We start from the raw sequence: 19,569 nt of genomic DNA, 5'->3' as shown, positions 1-19,569 counted from the left end.
ACAGGACTTAGGGGATTGACACAGGACCATGGCACATGAGAGGTAAGGTGGGGAAATGAGGGGGGTGGAGAGGGGGAGTTGGAACACGGGACCTGGAGACATGAGGAGGAATGACACAGAACCTGGGCACATGAGGGGAAGGGGGTGACACGGAACATGGGTGGGAAGAGGGACACAGGACCTGGGGACATGAGTTGTGGTGACAAGGGACCTGGGCACATGAGGGGGTGGCATGAGACATAAGTGGGGCAGGGGAAGGAGAGACAAAGGACCTGGGGAAATGAGGAGGGGTGTGTGACACAGGACCTGGGCACATGAGGGGGTGGCATGAGACATAAGTGGGGCAGGGGAAGGAGAGACAAAGGACCTGGGGAAATGAGGAGGGGGGTGTGACACAGGACCTGGGCACATGAGGGAAAAAGGGTGCGACACAAGACATGAGGGGAGAGAGGAGGAGGTACACAGGACCTTGGGACATGAGGAGGGTAATACAGAACCTGGTGGGTTGACACAGGACCATGGCACATGAGTGGGAAGGTGGGGACATGAGGGGGTAGAGAGGGAGAAGGGGGACACAGGACCTGGGCTCATGAGGGGGAATGGGGTGACACTAGACATAAGGGGGAGATGGGAGAAAGGACACAGAAGCTGGGGACATGAGGAGGTGACACATGACCTGGGCACATGAGGGGGGAGGGGGTGTCATGGGACATGAGGGGGAGGAGGGACACATGACCTGGGCACATGAGGGGGGAGAGAGAGTGTCATGGAACATGGGGACATGAGGGGGTGGAGAGGGTGAGGAGGGACACATGAACTGGAAACTTGAGGGGGATGAGGAGGGACACATGAACTGGGCATATGAGGGGGGAAGGGGGTGTCATTAAGCAGTGTGAGCACTCAGCACAGATATATTATGCAGCACACTGAGCACAGATATGGTATGGAGCGTTTTTTTTAGGCAGAGAACGGATAAAAACTGGTGGTCACTTATCAGCAAAACTCTGCACTGTACTCCTAACAGCTGCTCCCCAATCCTCCCCACAATTAAGCAATAAACAACCAATCAACTGTCTTCTACAATAAACGGAGCCACGTCCTCTCCCTATCATCTCTAATGCACGAGTGAAAATGGCGGCAACGCGAGGCTGCTTATATAGAATCCGAATCTCGCGAGAATCCGACAGCGGGGTGATGACGTTCGGGCGCGCTCGGGTTAGCCGAGCAAGGCGGGAAGGTTCGAACCTGCCTCGGACCCGTGTAAACAAGGTGAAGTTCGGGGGGGGGTTCGGTTTCCGAGAAACCGAACCCGCTCATCACTAAGAAGAACCATCTACTCCTTCACTACTTTCTCCTAGGTTCCAGTACATGCGTAGGAACATTGATAAACCGCCAAGCTTCCTCCACACAGCCTCTCATCTTACTCCTACCACAGATTCCAGTCTGGGAACACCAACTCATATGAACATGACACTTCCTTGACGGTAGTTAAGAATGCTTTCATTTGAATACAACTGATATTTGTATTCAATTGATTTCAATGTGTACCCCTATATATTAAATACACTTTCCGAACACATCATTATAGTATTAGGCTGTATTATTTGACTTTAGCATTTACAACTAACACTGTCACACCTCATTGTTATGTTTTTTGCTTGTAAATTTACTAAGTAGCGTGTTTTACCCGAGATTAAACATACTGGGGATTATTATCCGATTATCTGTGCAAGTGTTTAGTCATCTGCGAGTTCAGTTGTATTGTGCTCCGTTTTAATAGACCTGTGAGTTGCGTTGTGTTCATTTTGACAAGGATTTTAAATTTAGTTTTAGTTTTAGACGCTTACTTAAAATTGTAGTTAGTTTATCTTTAAAGTCACATTTTAATTTCTCTTTTTTTTGCTTTACTTTGGTCAATATTTAGTCAGTGGATCTCAATTTTCATGTTAGTCTAATTTTAGTCATGAAATAAGCTGTCGTCGATCACTTTTAGTCCAAATTTTCATCAACAAAATTAACACTATAGCGGTGTGTCCTGCTGAAGGCAGCACAGATCAGTGTGATTTTAGTCAATGTTTTAGACATAACTTTTTCAAAGAGTTTAATGATACTGTAATAGATAATGCTGAAGAACATTTCTTTAAAATTCCCTTGAGAAGTTTGCGTACCTTTAACTATGTGTTTAGTAATCTAGGTTAAGTATAGTACATACTGAGTCTGACTTACTGTGGTACTCCCAGGGCCGGTGCAAGGCTACTTAGCACCCTAGGCACTAGGCAAAACTTCAGCCTACTGCCCCCCCACCCCCCCCCACCCTGGTGTCCTTCATGGGAGATGGGAGAAAATGGCATACGTACAGTCCAGAGCCCCCTGTTAATATTAATCGGTTTAGAGTCGGCAGTGCCCCCACCAGACCAGGCTCTAGCCACAGGGGAAAATGCACTCGGTGTCACCAGTACGGTCACAATCACACTAACCTGAGTCCATATGGTGCTGCTCAGGGAATCTCTGCTGTTAGTGGGTCTCCTGTTGGTTGCCCATGCTTCCACAAAGAGTTGCAGGGATGTATGAGCTGGTGAAGCTGTGACACAAGATCTGGGCACATGAAGGGGGAGAGGGACACAAGACCTTGGGGCATTAGTGGGGTGAGGGGGAGAGGGAGGAGGGACACAGGACCTGGGGAGATAAGGGGGAATGACACAGAACCTGGGCACATGAAGGAGGAGGGGGTGTCACAGGACATGGGGACATGAGGGTGGTGGGGAGTGGGAGGAGGGACACAGGACATGCGGTGGGAAGAGGGTTACACAAGACATGAGAGGGAGAGGGGAGTAGAGACACAAGACTTGGGGGTGATGACATAGGACTTAGGGGGATGACAAAGGACCTGGGCATATGAGGGGGGAGAGGGTGACATAGGAAATAGGGGTGTGGGCACAAGACCTGGGAGGAATGAGGGGGATCAGGGACACAGGACCTGGGGACATGAGGGGGGTAACACAGGACTTAGGGGATTGACACAGGACCATGGCACATGAGAGGTAAGGTGGGGAAATGAGGGGGGTGGAGAGGGGGAGTTGGAACACGGGACCTGGAGACATGAGGAGGAATGACACAGAACCTGGGCACATGAGGGGAAGGGGGTGACACGGGACATGGGTGGGAAGAGGGACACAGGACCTGGGGACATGAGTTGTGGTGACAAGGGACCTGGGCACATGAGGGGGTGGCATGAGACATAAGTGGGGCAGGGGAAGGAGAGACAAAGGACCTGGGGAAATGAGGAGGGGTGTGTGACACAGGACCTGGGCACATGAGGGGGTGGCATGAGACATAAGTGGGGCAGGGGAAGGAGAGACAAAGGACCTGGGGAAATGAGGAGGGGGGTGTGACACAGGACCTGGGCACATGAGGGAAAAAGGGTGCGACACAAGACATGAGGGGAGAGAGGAGGAGGTACACAGGACCTTGGGACATGAGGAGGGTAATACAGAACCTGGTGGGTTGACACAGGACCATGGCACATGAGTGGGAAGGTGGGGACATGAGGGGGTAGAGAGGGAGAAGGGGGACACAGGACCTGGGCTCATGAGGGGGAATGGGGTGACACTAGACATAAGGGGGAGATGGGAGAAAGGACACAGAAGCTGGGGACATGAGGAGGTGACACATGACCTGGGCACATGAGGGGGGAGGGGGTGTCATGGGACATGAGGGGGAGGAGGGACACATGACCTGGGCACATGAGGGGGGAGAGAGAGTGTCATGGAACATGGGGACATGAGGGGGTGGAGAGGGTGAGGAGGGACACATGAACTGGAAACTTGAGGGGGATGAGGAGGGACACATGAACTGGGCATATGAGGGGGGAAGGGGGTGTCATGGGACATGAGGGGGTGAAGAGGGGGGACACAGGACCTGGACACATGAGGGGAAAGGGGGTGATACTAGACAGGAGCTGGGGACATGAGGGGGTGACCCATTGCCTGGGCACATGAGGGGGGAGGGGGTGTCACAGGACATGAGGGGGAGGAGGGACACAGGACCTGGCCACATGAGGGGGGAGGGAGTGTCATGTGAGTATGTGAGAAGTCAGAGCTAGTTCCCTTCCCTTTTATAATGAGATGACAGGGGGTGGTACGGGACATGAGGGGGTAGACAGGGGGGACACAGGACCTGGGCACATGAGGGGGGAAAGGGGGTGACACTAGACATAAGGGGGTGAGGGGAGAAGGGGCATAGGAGCTGGGGACATGAGGGGCAAAGGGGGTGACACTAGACATAAGGGGGAGAGGGGAGAAGGGACACAGGAGCTGGGGGCATGAGGGGGTGACCCATAACCTGGGCACATGAGGGAGGAAAGGGTGTCATAGGACATGAAGGGGAGGAGACACATGACCTGGGCACATGAGGGGGGAGGAAGTGTCTCGGAACATGGGGACATGACAGGGTGGAGAGGGGGAGGATAAACACAACCTGGGGACATGAGGGGGTGACACAGGACCTGGGGAAAATCGAGGAGAACGGAGCCTACTACAGGACACCAAGGTGCGCCGGCGGACCAGCGCTGTACGAGCCAGGGGAAGGGGGGAGTTGGGAGAGGCTGCGGAGAGAGAGAAGGTATCCTCCCTCACTACTGGTTGGTTTCATATCCTCCGCTAGGCGGCGAGATCTCGACAAACTTCCGCCTCTCCAGGAGCTGACATTGATGTGAATAGCTTCTGTATATGCGCAGGGCAATGTGGTAACTAAAGACGCTCTGTCCTCCTCTCTCGTTGGTGCCATTGAGGCTGTCAGCGATGCGCCCTCTCTCCTTGGTGCTGATCTGTAGGTTCGTTGGGAGTCACTTGTGCCTGACTCTCTGAGCAGCTTGGTCACACACACTGCTCTGCTCGTATGCCGCCAATAGAAACTGCTATTTCAGAGATATTGTCTTCCAGCCGCCCTCAGGTCCCGCCGCCCATAGGCAGCTGCCTAAAGCTGCCTAGTGGAAGCGCCGGCCCTGGGTACTCCTATATATCATATATAAATAATGCCTTCACATGTCAACATTTTCGTTAACACTAAGGGCCTAATTCAGACCTGATCGCAGTAGCAACATTTTTCTCTAATGGGCAAACCATGTGCACAGCAGGTGGGGCTGATAAAACATGTGCGGAGACAGTTAAGGCCAGTACACATTGGCAGAGATGTGTGCTGAGCGATTTATCAGCACACATCTCTCCCTCCACTCAGCACAGCGCAATGTGTGCTGTGCGAGGCGGGGGGGAGGTGTGACGGGGGGGCCGCTGATTTCACCCAGCGGAGTGCTAGATTGTGCCTGCAAGCAGGCCAATCTAGCACCGGCGATAGCGACGCATGGGGCAGCGCATTGTTATTGCTGGGGTGCATACACACAAAAGATCCGTGCTTAAAATCTAAGCAAATCTAGTCAGATTGCTTAGATTTTAAGAACGGACCTCTCCGTGTGTACCCCCCTTTAGATTTGGGTGGGGTGTGTTCAAACTGAAATCTAGATTGCATTGTAAAATTAAATCAGCCAGTATTTACCCTGCACAGAAACAAAATAACCAACCCAAATCTAATGGTGCCCATACACTTATGAGATAATCGGTTCTATCCTTCGATTTCGACCACATCTGTGAGAGAAATCTATGGATTGTATGCACATTTTAGTACCTTGAGACGCAATGCGCGGGCACGCCGGTCGAATATTGCGTCTCAAGATATTATGTGCTGCACATAATATTTCTCGCATCGCAGTGCGATCGCATGTGGTTGTGACGTGCCCATCACGTGATTACCATGCGATTTATCGCATGATCGCATGGTAATCACTGTGGCAGTTCAGGTGCGATTTCATTGCACCTGAACTGCCGGTACGATACCCCGCAATGTCACGTCGCAGGGCATCACACAAGTGTATGACCAGAATTACTCTCTCCGCACATGTTATATCTGCCCCCTCACCCCACACGCAGTGCGCATGGTTTTGCCCATTAGAGAAAGATTTTACTGCTGCGATCAGGTCGGAATTAGGCCCTAGAGCTGCATGTTCTGCCTCCCCCTAAAATGTGTAACCAGAGCCAATTCTGGTCCTGAAAATGCAAGGATAAAATGTGCTCTCACCAGCACGGGGCTCAACTAGCGGGAGGGGGGTAATGACACAGCAGGGGGAAACACTTGACGAGGGGCCTCCCAGCCAAAGCATTAAATGCCCCAACTAGATTCCCTGATCCGCCAGCATCGCTGTTTGGTGGCCAGCAATGATCAGCAATCCATTTGGGAATCGGGGAAATTAAACATGTTAAAATGCCCATGTTAAAAAAATTTCAGTTGGGATTGGGGAATCTGAATTTTTAAACACATTTAATTCCCAATTCCCTGACCCCGTGCTTGGGGGATCGGATCATTGCTCCAATATATATTTAATTTTGGGGGCCATCAGTTGAACTGTACATCATTTCAGACTCCTTGGATCACTGGCTGAGAGATATGAGGAGTCATCAGGCAGCCCTGCTTCCACCCCTTTACTCAGCCTCCCTACAGTCCTGCAAGGTACAGCCAGCAACTAGCAGGTGCTCAGCAGCATCTGAAGAAACTGAATCTGTTGGCATTGTAGGCAGAGCCATAACTAGACATTTTGGTGCCCTGTGCCAGAAAGAGAATCGGTACCCCCTACCCCTGAAGGCACGCACCAAAATAATATAAGGTTGTGGCTTCATAGGGAAGGGGTGTGGACACAGAATAGTACCAAATCACATTACACCACACAGTAGTGTCCATTATTCAAATCACACCACACAGTAGTGCCACTTACACACATTACACCACAAAAGAGTCCCTAACACACATTACACCAGGTAGAGCCCCTTACACACATTATGCCATGGTAGAGCCCCTTATACATGTTATGCCAGGTAGAGACTTGTTACACCAGGTAGATCCCCTTATACATGTTATACCAGGTAAAGCCCCTTATACGGTACACCAGGTAGTGTTACGGACTGAGTACCTGGAACTCTGGGGAGTGGGTGGCAACTGGGGAGTTCCAGTACTCACGAGTGAAGCTGCGGCCAGTTATGAATGACCGCAGCAACGCTTACTTTAACCCCTGACTCCGTTACTCCCCTCAGTGGTCAGTTGGCGCCTGCAGAGCTAGTCTTCTCCTATAGCAGCCGTGTTTGAATGGGCGAATTAGGTCTTATGAGGTAACAAGGCAACAACTGAGACTGCGAGTGAATAAGGGGGTAGCTAACTAAGACTAGCGTGACTACCAATGTGAGATAATACAGAAAGTACAATGAACAGATTACATGCGGCACGGCCGCCGAAATCCCAACATAGGAACCAAGGCACAGGGTGTAGAAAGCTAAGACACTGAATATATGAGTGATTGTGAATGCAACAATGCATAAAGATGTTATAAGTGACTTAATAAAATTTGAAAGCAACAATGCTCAAAGTTGTTATAATACAGAAATACAGGCAAGCAGTGTCTATGTGGAAACTCCACAAAAACCTGAGTACAAGGCTATCTGGTTCTGGTCAGGTAATCAATCTGGCAGGGTCTCTGGGTCACAGGTTCAACACAGGCAGACAGGATCTAATACAAGCTGACAGGTTCTCACTGAATGCTCTAAGATGTAATAATACAGAGATATAAGCAAGACAGTGTCTGTGTGGAAACTCCACACACTGCTTAGCAAAAACCTGAATACAAGACTGGCTGGATCTGGTCAGGTTATCAATCTAGCAAGGTCTCCAAGTCACAGGTACAACACAAATAGACAGGATCTCTCTCGAGCTGACAGGTTCAAGATTCCACCATAGGACATGGCCTGGACATAGGTACAAACAGGAACATGTATCTATCACCAGCGTCAGGCGAAGTGCAGGCTGGGTAATAAAGGAAGCACGCCCCAATCAGGATGGCTGGAAGCCAGACACAAGGTAATGGCCTAAATTACTGACAGGTGAGAAGCAGGGGCCACACATACAGTAGACAGGCTGCAGATACACAGACTCACCACATAATGGCCTAATTATCTGACAGGTGAGGCTGCAGAGGCCACACATACAGGAGACAGGCAGCAGTTACACAGATTCACCAAAGGTGGCCCGCAACAGTACTCTAAACAAGTATATGAGAAAACCTGGCATGCAAATAGAAATACAACATAAAAACATAAACAGAATGCAAACAGGAATGAGCCACAGTGGTGGCTCATGACAGGTAGATCCCCTTATACATGTTACACCAGGTAGAGCCCCTAATACATGTTACGCCAGGTAGTTCTCCTTATACATGTTACACCAGGTAGATCCCCTTATACACATTATGCCAGGTAGATCCCCTTATACATATTACGCCAGGTAGATCCCCTTACACACGCTATGTCAGATAAAGCCCCTTACATATGTTATGCCAGGTAGATCTCCTTATACAAATTATGACGTGTAGATCCCCATATACATGTTACGCAAGGTAGATCCCCTTATACACGTTACGCCAGGTACAGCACATTATACACATTGTGCCAGGCAGAGCCGTTATACACATTATGCCAGATAGAGCCCCTTAGACACATTATGCCAGGTAGAGCACATTATACACATTACGCCAGGTAGAGCCATTATAGAGCCTCTTACATACATTATGCCAGGTAGAGCACTTTACACACATTACGCCAGGTAGACTCCCTTACAGACATTAAGTCAGGTAGACTCCCTTACATACATTAAGTCAGGTAGACTCCCTTACATACATTAAGTCAGGTAGAGCACCTTACATCTCCCCTACCCTTAGAGTGTCGTGTAGTGGTATAGTATATTGTCATATAGTGTAGAGTAGTGTAGTGTGTAGGCACTTACATGTTTTCTCTGTTCTGCCTGCGCTGCTGCTGGCTCCTGACCCGAAACTCACTCCCTCTGTACACTGCACTGCAGGGCAAGAGAGGGGGTGGGGGCCGCAGGAGCGCAGCATAAGGGGGATTCCCCCCAGGGTCAGCGCTGCCGCTGACTTTATGCAGTGACCAGCAGCAGGGGCTGCGTGCGCCAGGCACAGGGGAGCAGAAGCAGCCATCAGTGGGGGAATATGCGGCGATTCGGAGTGTATGTAGAAGGTGCGCCCACAGGGAAAATGCATTGTGGGCAAAGCACCTTCTGCACACACCTAGTTACGGACGTGATTGTAGGTGAGTGCAGCAAGGGATTGGGAGCACACCCAGGGAAGATGCTACCATTAGGCACAGGTGCTACCATTAGGCCTCAGGTGCCCATGCCTAAGGGCATGGGCACCTGAGGGGGTAGCACTTCGGGCGTTGGCATAACACATATTTTACTAAACACTGGCAACAGATCCTATTAGTTGCAGACGCCACTAAGCAGTTGCTGTCTGGCTAAGACTGCAGGCATGTCACAGTCAGACATGTCTGGTGCAGCGCAGTGCAGCCAGCAGCAGCAGTAGTGCCTGAATCCCGTTCCCTTCCCTCTCTGCATGGTGGCTGCTCCCTCCCCCAAAACCAGCCACTACTCTGTTGTTGTCAGAGCAGAGTCCCTTCACCTGCCCCTCCCAAGGCTCCACCCCATTACTCCCAAAGCTCCACCCATTCCTGCTTCTATGCACCTGTGTTTGATTCCTCTCCAGCAGGCTATGTGGGGTGAATTATAACTATGAAGTAGAGACCACAGAACCTCCTACAATGAAATGTAAGTATCTGAAGGGATGAGTGCTTTTTAGTGTTATTGTTTTGTATAATCAATGTTTATTCGCAGTCACAATTGTACATGGGGCCTAATTCAGATTTGATCGCAGTAGCAAATTTGTTAGGCAAAACCATGTGCACTGCAGGGGAGGAGGGGGAGGGGCAGATATAACGTGCAGAGAGAGTTAGATTTGGGTGGGGTGTGTTCAAACTGAAATCTTGCAGTGTAAAAATAAAACACCCAGTATTTACCCTGCACAGAAACAAAATAACCCACCCAAATCTAATTCTCTCTGCACATGTTATATCTGCCCCACCTGCAGTGCACATGGGGGGGGTCATTCAGACCTGATCGCTCGCTAGCTGGTTTTTGCAATCCTGCGTTCGCATAGTCGCCGCCCACCGGGGAGTGTTTTTTAGCTGTGCAAGCGTGCGATCGCATGTGCAGCTGAGCGGTACAAAAAAACATTGTTCAGTTTCTGAGTTGCCCAGAACTTACTCAGCCACTGCGATCACTTTAGCCTGTCCGGTGCCGGAATTGACGTCAGACACCCGCCCTGCAAACACTTGGACATGCCTGCGTTTTTTCCAACCACTTCCTGAAAATGATCAGTTGACACCCAGAAACGCCTTCTTCCTGTCAATCACCTTGCGATCGGCTGTGTGAATGGATTCTTTGTAAAACCCATCGCACAGCAACGATCCGCTTTGTACCTGTGCGACGCACCTGTGCATTGCGTTGAATACGCATGCGCAGTTCTGACCTGATCGCAGTGCTACAAAAAGCGCTAGCTAGCGATCAGGTCTGAATGACCCCCACGGTTTTGCCCATTGGCTAACAAATTTGCTGCTGCGATCAGGTCTGAATTAGGCCCATAGGCAATAAAAACATCCATAAAAATAATCACAGTGTGTGTGGGCAAGTTTTAACATGTCACTGTTTAGTGTTGTGTGGGGGTTTTGGTATATATTAATATTATCTGGGTCTATTAATGTTATCTCGATGTATAATAGTATTGTGTGGGGTGTGGATGTATTACCATTATGGGGTTGTGTACTAATTTTGTATTGGGACATATTGAAGTTATTTGGGTATCGTCTAATGATGTGTGTGTGTGTGTGTGTGTGTGTGTGTGTGTGTGTGTGTGTGTGTGTGTGTGAGTTTTAAATGTTTTGTGGATTAATGTTATTAATGTTTAATACTGTAGGTAGGCTCACATACACATAGCACATGGGATTTGTTATTTTTATATATATATATATATATATATATATATATATATATATATATATATATATATATGAAACGCAACAGTATCTTTATCTTGCGCCAAGTTCAAAGCAGCACAACGGGAGAGGTCCCTGTTGGAGGACCTCAATAGCATACAGAATAAAAAACAGTTTCCCAAGTGCGCTAAATAAGACTGTATCTACAATGATTCTTCCAGTGTTGTTTCCATAAGTCAGAATTGAATACTGGAGAAGATTTGTATCTGGGAACCTGTAACGGACACCCCTCACCAAGATGGTCACCCAAACAAGAGGCCCAAGGCCAATTAGTAAAATTTTTTTTAATAACACATGTTAAAACAAATACAGTTTTCACATAAAATTCCTCATATAGTGTTCACAAAGATGTGTTTATAATGATGACAATAAAGGATAACCAGTATGTTCGTTGTGTGGTCTTTAACTCTAGATACTCCCTCACCTTTTTCAAGGTGCGAGCTTAAGAGGGAGTATCTTCACAAACTATGCTGGAAACTCCCGACTGACTAACCCAACGCGTTTCATCTTATCGACTTCATCAGGGAACAAATATATAAAACAGGCTTATTTGCCATTAATAGATTTGTGTGTGGAGAATCACAACCTTGGGTATAGTGATAAAAAAGGATTATCTTAAGGTCGCTCCTGATAGGAGCTTTCTTGGTGGTTCCTTTTAGGAATCCTAATGGTCCTAGATATAAATTCTGCCTTAAAGATAATTATTCGAGACTCCTTTGTGGAGCTCCTTATAGGGACTATTGATTGAGGTTCCCTTTAAAAATACTGGCAGTCAGATTTTGACGCACTGCCTGAATAAGATATCCAGATCTTACAATCAGGACTATTTCTGATTCAGGTATTAGCCCGTATAAAGGATACTTCTAGGAAAAAATACTTCAAAAAGTATAAAGCTGATTTGACAATCACAACGCAATGAAAACCTCCTCAGTAAAACTCACAGAATGGATCCTGAGAGATTCTAGCTGTGAATGCCACTTCCATTCACAGCTACAATCTCTCAGGATCCATTCTGTGAGTTTTACTGAGGAGGTTTTCATTGCGTTGTGATTGTCAAGTCAGCTTTATACTTTTTGAAGTATTTTTTCCTAGAAGTATTCTATATACGGGCTAATACCTGAATCAGGTATCAGAAACGAACTTAAGAGAATCCTTTTTTATCACTATACCCAAGGTTGTGATTCTCCACACACAAATCTATTAATGGCAAATAAGCCTGTTTTATATATTTGTTACCCCTGATGAAGTCGATAAGATGAAACGCGTTGGGTTTGTCAGTCAGGAGTTTCCAGCATAGTTTGTGAAGATACTCCCTCTTAAGCTCGCACCTTGAAAAAGGTGAGGGAGTATCTAGAGTTAAAGACCACACAACGAACATACTGGTTATCCTTTATTGTCATCATTTTAAACACACCTTTGTGAACACTATATGAGGAATTTTATGTGAAAACTGTATTTGTTTTAACATGTGTTATTAAAACAATTTTTTACTAATTGGCCTTGGGCCTCTTGTTTGGGTGACCATCTTGGTGAGGGGTGTCCGTTACAGGTTCCCAGATACAAATCTTCTCCAGTATTCAATTCTGACTTATGGAAACAACACTGGAAGAATCATTGTAGATACAGTCTTATTTAGCGCACTTGGGAAACTGTTTTTTATTTTATATATATATATATATATATATATATATATATATATATTAGAGATGTGCAGCAGGCTCTTTTCGTGTTTTGTGTTTTGGTTCTGAATCCCCGCTCGTGTTTTGGATCTGGATTGGTTTTGCCAAAACCACCCTTTCGTGTTTTGGTTTTGGTTTTGAATCTGGATGCTTTTTGAAAAAAACATAAAAATAGCTAAAATCCTATAGATTGCAAGCTTGCGAGCAGGGCCTTCCTACCTCTATGTCTGTCTGTTTTTACCCAGTTTTGTTCTATTACTGTTGCTCTAATTGTAAAGCGCAACGGAATATGCTGCGCTATATAAGAAACTTAATAAATAATAATAATAATAAAATCACAGAATTTGGTGGTAATTTTGCTCCTACAGTATTATTAATCTCAATAACATTAATTTCCACTCATTTCCAGTCTATTCTGAACACCTCACACCCCACAATATTGTTTTTAGGCCAAAAGGTTGCACCGAGGTAGCTGTATGACTAAGCTAAGCGACAGAAGTGTGCGGCACAAACACCTGGCCCATCTAGGAGTGGCACTGCAGTGGAAAACAGGTTGGCACTTAAAAAAAAACTAGTCCCCAAACAGAACATCATGCAAAGAAGTAAAAGAGGTGCAATGAGGTAGCTGTATGACTAAGCTAAGCGACACAAGTGTGCGGCACAAACACCTGGCCCATCTAGGAGTGGCACTGCAGTGGCAGACAGGATGGCACTTAAAAAAAACTAGGCACCAAACAGCACCATCATGCAAAGACATAAAAGAGGTGCAATGAGGTAGCTGTATGACTAAGCCAAGTGACACAAGTGTGCAGCACAAACACCTGGCCCATCTAGGGTTGGCAATGCAGTCCCACTGCACTAATGGTGGATACCGGACGCACGTCTAATACCAACATAGCTGTCAAGGGCTCAGTTATCCACTTTGCAAAAGGATGACTGCTGTCATATTTCATCTTCCTTGCACAGGACTGTTGGACAGTCATTTGCTTAGTTGAAGTAGTACAAGTGGTCTTCCAACTTCCCCTCTGGGATAACGATCGACTCCCAGCAGCAACAAAAGCAGCGGCAGAAGCAGTAGGAGGAAGTGGTTCTTGACCTTTCCCTATTTTATCCTCTACATTTTTGTTCTCCATTATTTTTCCGGAGTTATATAACAAAATGCAGCACAGGAGAGCGTACCTCTACACCACACAGGGCAAACCCTGTCAAAATTATTTGGATTAAATATTAATAACCCCTTTATTTGGAGTAAGTAATATACAGCACAGGACAGCACCACTGAACTTATATGGCAGCACCACTGGACTGGACTTATACAGCAGTACACTGGACTGGACTTATACGGCAGTATCACTGGACTTATACGGCAGTACCACTGGACATATTGTATATGGCAGTATCACTGGATGTATACAGCAGTACCACTGGATTTATACGGCAGTACCATTGGACATATACGGCAATATTACTGGACTTATATGGCAATATCACTGGACTGGATTTATACGGCAGTACCACTGGACATATACGGCAGTATCACTGGACTGGATTTATACGGCAGTACCACTGGACATATATGGCAGTATAACTGGACTTATACGGCAGCATCACTGGAGTGGATTTATACGGCAGTACCAATGGACATATACGGCAGTATCACTGGACTGGATTTATACGGCAGTACCACTGGACATATACGGCAGTATCACTGGACTGGATTTATACGGCAGTATCACTGGACTGGATTTATACGGCAGTACTACTGTATTTATACGGCAGTACAACTGGACATATACAGCAGTATCACTGGAATTATATGCAGTACCACTGGACATATACGGCAGTATTACTGGATTTATATGGCAGTACTACTGGACATATACAGCAGTATCACTGGACTTATACGGCAGTATCACTGGACTGGATTTATATGGCAGTACCACTGGACATATACGGCAGTATCACTGGATTTTTACATCAGTACCACTAGACTTATACGGCATTATCATTGGACTTAAATGGCAAAATCACTGGACTGGATTTATAAGGCAGTACCACTGGACATATACGGCAGTATCACTGGACTTATACGGCAGTATCTCTGGACTGGATTTATACGGCAGTACCACTGGACATATACAGCAGTATCACTGGAAATATATGGCAGTACCACTGGACATATACGGCAGTATTACTGGATTTATATGGAAGTACTACTGGACATATACAGCAGTATCATTGGACTTGATTTATATGGCAGTACCACTGGACATATACTGCAGTATCACTGGATTTATACTGCAGTACCACTGGACATATACGGCAGTACCACTGGACTTATGCTGCACTACCACTGGATTGGATTTATATGGCAGTACCACTGGATTTATACGGCAGTACCACTGGACAGTTACGGCAGTATCACTGGAATTACTGTATATGGCAGTACCACTGGACATATACCGCAGTATCACTGGATTTATATGGCAGTACCACTGGACATATATGGCAGTATCACTGGACTTATACGGCAGTATCAATGGACTGGATTTATATGGCAGTACCACTGGATTTAGATGGCAGTACAACTTGACATATACGGCAGTATCACTGGAATTATATGGCAGTACCACTGGACATATACAGCAGTATCACCTGATTTATATGGCATTACCACTGGACATATACGGCAGTATCCTTGGACTTATACGGCAGTATCACTGGACTTATACGGCAGTACCACTGGACATAAATGCCAGTATTATTGGAATTATACGGCAGTACCCCTAGACTTATACGGCAGTACCCCTGAACTTATACAGCTGCACCACTGTACTGGACTTATACAGCAGTACCCCAAGACTTATATGGCAGTACCACTGAACTAATACATCTGCACCACTGTACTGGACTTATACGGCAGTATTCCTGAGCTTATACCTCAGTACCACTGAACTAATACAGCTGCACCACTGTACTGGACTTATACTTCTTCACCTTGAAGAAGTCTGGTGTGACGAAACGCGTTGGGTTCCCTGCATTGACTCCCTTGCCTATTTTAAGATAAGTCAGAACTCCTTACCTTTTACAAAGACTTTTATGTTTATGTTTTTACCAATATTTTGAAGTACTTTTTATGTTTTATTCCACTTTTATGTGACATTAAAGCTTGTTTGTATTATTATATATTTTTTGGCATATAAATCTTAAAATTTTAGCAATTGCATTTTAAACAACACTAGTCGCCGGTACCCTTATCCCCCCACTCTATATATATATATATATATATATATATATAGTTGCCATTTTTGTTTGTCTGTTTGTTTGTCACTGCTAGAACCACAGCTGGTTACTGTCTCCACAGGGCAGCCTCTAGGTATATTCACGCACCTCTTTTCTTCTCCGTGTGGGCGGCTCCCTACAGGCACACGTAATATCACCTGTTTTCCAGCACAATCCCTGTTGATACTGCCACACAATGCTTTTTTAAGGACAAGAAAAGCTTCAATGGCCTTGGCATAACTTTGGTTTGAAAACCATCAGTGTCAAAGGTGTGATTGAAGCTCCCAGTGAAAAGTATCCTTTGCTGAAATGGCGAGAGTAGTTTTCAAACCCTAAAATGGTATTGCTGTTAGACCACTTTGCTGCAGTTAGTGCACATTTGCTTCAACCTTCCGGAATCCATCTGATGACCTTCCCATGACACAATATACTGTATCTGATGAAGGGCAGTTAATATTCCTGAGGAGGAGCAGTTAATATACCTGAGGAGGGGCAGTTGTTTCTCAAAGACTTATTTTTCAGAGTTACAAGAAGGTTGTTGTGCACAAACTCATATTCGACTATGCAGACTTTGTGTGTCATGATGTTGAAGAAAAAGATTGTATATTATTAAGGAATATCATGACAGACTGATAATAATTACCAAAAATATTTCATACAAACCGTTTGGGAAAAGACTAGGTACTTATAATGCCCATCCATGCAGCTGATAACAGTTTTCTACTAATCTCCTCCAATTATATGAATAAGATTATAATAATAATAATAATAATAATAATAATTTTATTTATATAGCGCTCTTTCTCCAACAGGACTCAAGGCGCTTTACAGATATCAAAAACAATGCACATGATACAGAGGATTTGAGTAATACAACAATAGATAAGCCACACAGACATAAAAGAAAACCTTAAGCACACAGAAAGCATAATGCAGGATTGGTGTAGGCATTTTGGGTAATAACTTCCAAGGGTTGTGTATTCCACTCTCACAAGGTACCAGGTGCGGCAGCCATCTTGGGCGCTCAGCATAGGATTACCCAGGGTGGAATAGTCCACCCCTAGAAGAGATGACACAAAATGGGGGTGATTTCAGAGTCCTACAGTTCAGAGTAGGGTTCCATCAAAACCATCAGGCCTATGTATTTTTCATCCCATCCACAAGTGTACCATATGGGGCAGCCATGTTGGGCGCACTTTGAAGGTTACACTGTGGGAGGTGAGCCATACAAGGGCCAAGTTCATATATGGGAAAACTGATGCTTATGTAGTAGTATGATGTACCCTGCATGTAGGGCACGATGGAAAGGTGTGCAATCAGTGGAGGTAAACATTACAGGAAAAACACATGGTGGGGTTGAAGCGAGCAATGGAAACCCCCCCCCCCCCAAAAAAAAAAAAACCACTCAATAAGATTACAATGCACTTCTAAGATCTAATGTGGTGAAGATACTGTACAATCTAATAACTTGGAAATGAGGAAAATAGGATATAATTTGGCAGTGCTAGAATTATACCACTGTAGTCAATTCAGAGCCACAGGTTCTTCTTGACAAAGGAGAATAATGCAACAGCTGGAGATGGGGATTTACAGTATGAATGCCTTGCTCAAAATTCTGAATATATTTGTATATGGCTTTCCTCTCCAGTGATGACCGATACCACAAGGAGGCGTTCAATCAGAAACAATTTTCTATCTTGAAATTCCACTCAGAGATATCAACACTTCCACCTTCTTCTTACTAGAAAGCAATATATTGAAGAGGTACGTGATGTTTATCAGATGTGTAGGACATGTGCAGACAAAGTAGAGGATGAACCTTTTGAAGGCACTGGGAGTGATAGCATGGTCCCAAAGCATGTATTTGAGCAAAAGACTAACCAAGGATTGGAGAATGCAGTGGAATTATTTAAATAAAATAATCTCCTTCTGATGCACTACAATTTGCATATTTAGTGGAGACCTGTATAACTGAATAGTAGACTATTGCTAGGATTAATGAGATGGGTAGATGGATGAGGAGAGATTATTGATAGCTGCAGAAATGAAGTCAATGGCTGTGCCTTAATCCAGGAAAGGCAAACAAGTTAATCTAAGCATTAGCATGGTAAAAGATAACTGGAGTAGAGAAGCTAGTGTTGTGAAAAGAGGATGAAAAGCAAATGGTAGTGACTTCCAAGACCATTCCAATACTTATCTGGCTTTGGTATTTCCGGGATGTTTGGCAGATGTCACACTTAGGCACAGTATAGACAGAAATTATTTTAGGCTCCTTTTTTTCCCCTGGAGACAAAAGTTAATGTCCCAATTTGCATGGGCTCCTCCGTAGACATTACTGGAGACTAGAAACAAAGTGCCAACTGGACCATGGGACAACTCCTTTTACTGGGCATGCTCCATAATGCAAATGTTCTCTGTTGCAGATTGAAATTAGGTCATCCAGTGAAGGAGGAAATTCCCAAACAACTCGGATCATTTATAATATGGTCAGAAAGCCACTGCTAGAATTTTGGGACCAAAGCCCTCATTCCATTGCAACTCCAAAGTTAATATCCAGAAATGAACTGTGTACTTACGTCAAACCCAGAGCCTTAATCAAGGCAGAAAATTCCAATGATCCGCAAAGAGATACATTTGGTTCATCGAAGATCCCTTGAGAGCCACTTAAAAACATTATAATTATGTTGAAGTGCTTAAGAGGAAGGCAAAGAAATAATGCAAGCCACCTTCACTCAAGCAACACCTCAATAAAAACACACTGCCTGAAAAACCGAGGATAGTACTAGGTCCGTGCTGGTACTCTTAACCAAAATACCAGGAAAAGAATGGTAAAATGTTGTACATGCATTTGTGACAATACAAGTACCAGTATTCACTAACAGCCTACGACTGTTCTTCATACGGTCAACTGAAGTGCCAATAGTATTTCCACAGTCACACTTTGAGTATATAGGATGCAGTCAAATCAGGGTAAGCTCTGGTAGAGTCAAGATGCAGAGTCTAATAGACTCCTTGGTTTTCACCCTAAATATCACCACAAGGCAAGATGGGCTTTGCTGCAGGGAATCCACAGGTTGCAGTCCTCTGACTGCCCCCAGAGGTAACTATGTGGTAGTGCAGTCAAGGTATAGAATCAGCTGAAAGGATGGTCAAGCAATCCAAATTCAGCGACACAAGCAATAGTGCCAAACAAGGGTACAAGTTGAGATCATGGTCACAGGCACAGGTGCAGAATGAAGATATAAGCCAAAGTCAGGGTCTCAGACAGAGATGCAGAATAAGGACACAGACTGGTCTAGGTTGGTACACTGGAATCAATCAGATAGAAGCAAAGGTAACACTTTAGCTCAAACAGGAGACCTAATACTCAGGGGCACAGAGTGAGTTTAAATAGACTGTGCATTCAAATCCGGGCAACAAGCTGACATCACCAGACAGCTGACCCAAAATCATAAAAGGGATGCAGTACCACACACCCACCACTACAGGTTCTCTGTAATAAGACAAGCAGCAGCAGGCATGATGACTGCTCAGAGGGGATGACAATCGGCAGTAGCAGCTAAAGTCAGGAGTAAACCAGCAGATGACTCCCACAGAATTGAATGCCAGTGTGG

At 45.6% G+C, this 19,569-nt stretch overlaps 1 long non-coding RNA gene across 1 annotated transcript in view; it reads left to right on the top strand.

Annotated features, from left to right (window-relative positions):
• LOC134928915 (uncharacterized) overlaps positions 1-18,789 on the top strand; it is a 55,701-nt gene extending 36,912 nt beyond the window's left edge. Inside the window, exons 2-3 of the long non-coding RNA XR_010178125.1 lie at positions 17,604-17,719; positions 18,379-18,789. This is a non-coding gene — a long non-coding RNA (uncharacterized LOC134928915). The remainder of the gene's footprint in view (positions 1-17,603; positions 17,720-18,378) is intronic.
• Positions 18,790-19,569: the final 780 nt, after the last annotated feature.

Source organism: Pseudophryne corroboree, chromosome 5 (genome assembly GCF_028390025.1).
Source record: "Pseudophryne corroboree isolate aPseCor3 chromosome 5, aPseCor3.hap2, whole genome shotgun sequence".
Taxonomy (NCBI): domain Eukaryota; kingdom Metazoa; phylum Chordata; class Amphibia; order Anura; family Myobatrachidae; genus Pseudophryne; species Pseudophryne corroboree.
The sequence above is the reverse complement of the archived record's forward strand: the minus strand, read 5'-3'. Positions and strand labels throughout refer to the sequence as shown.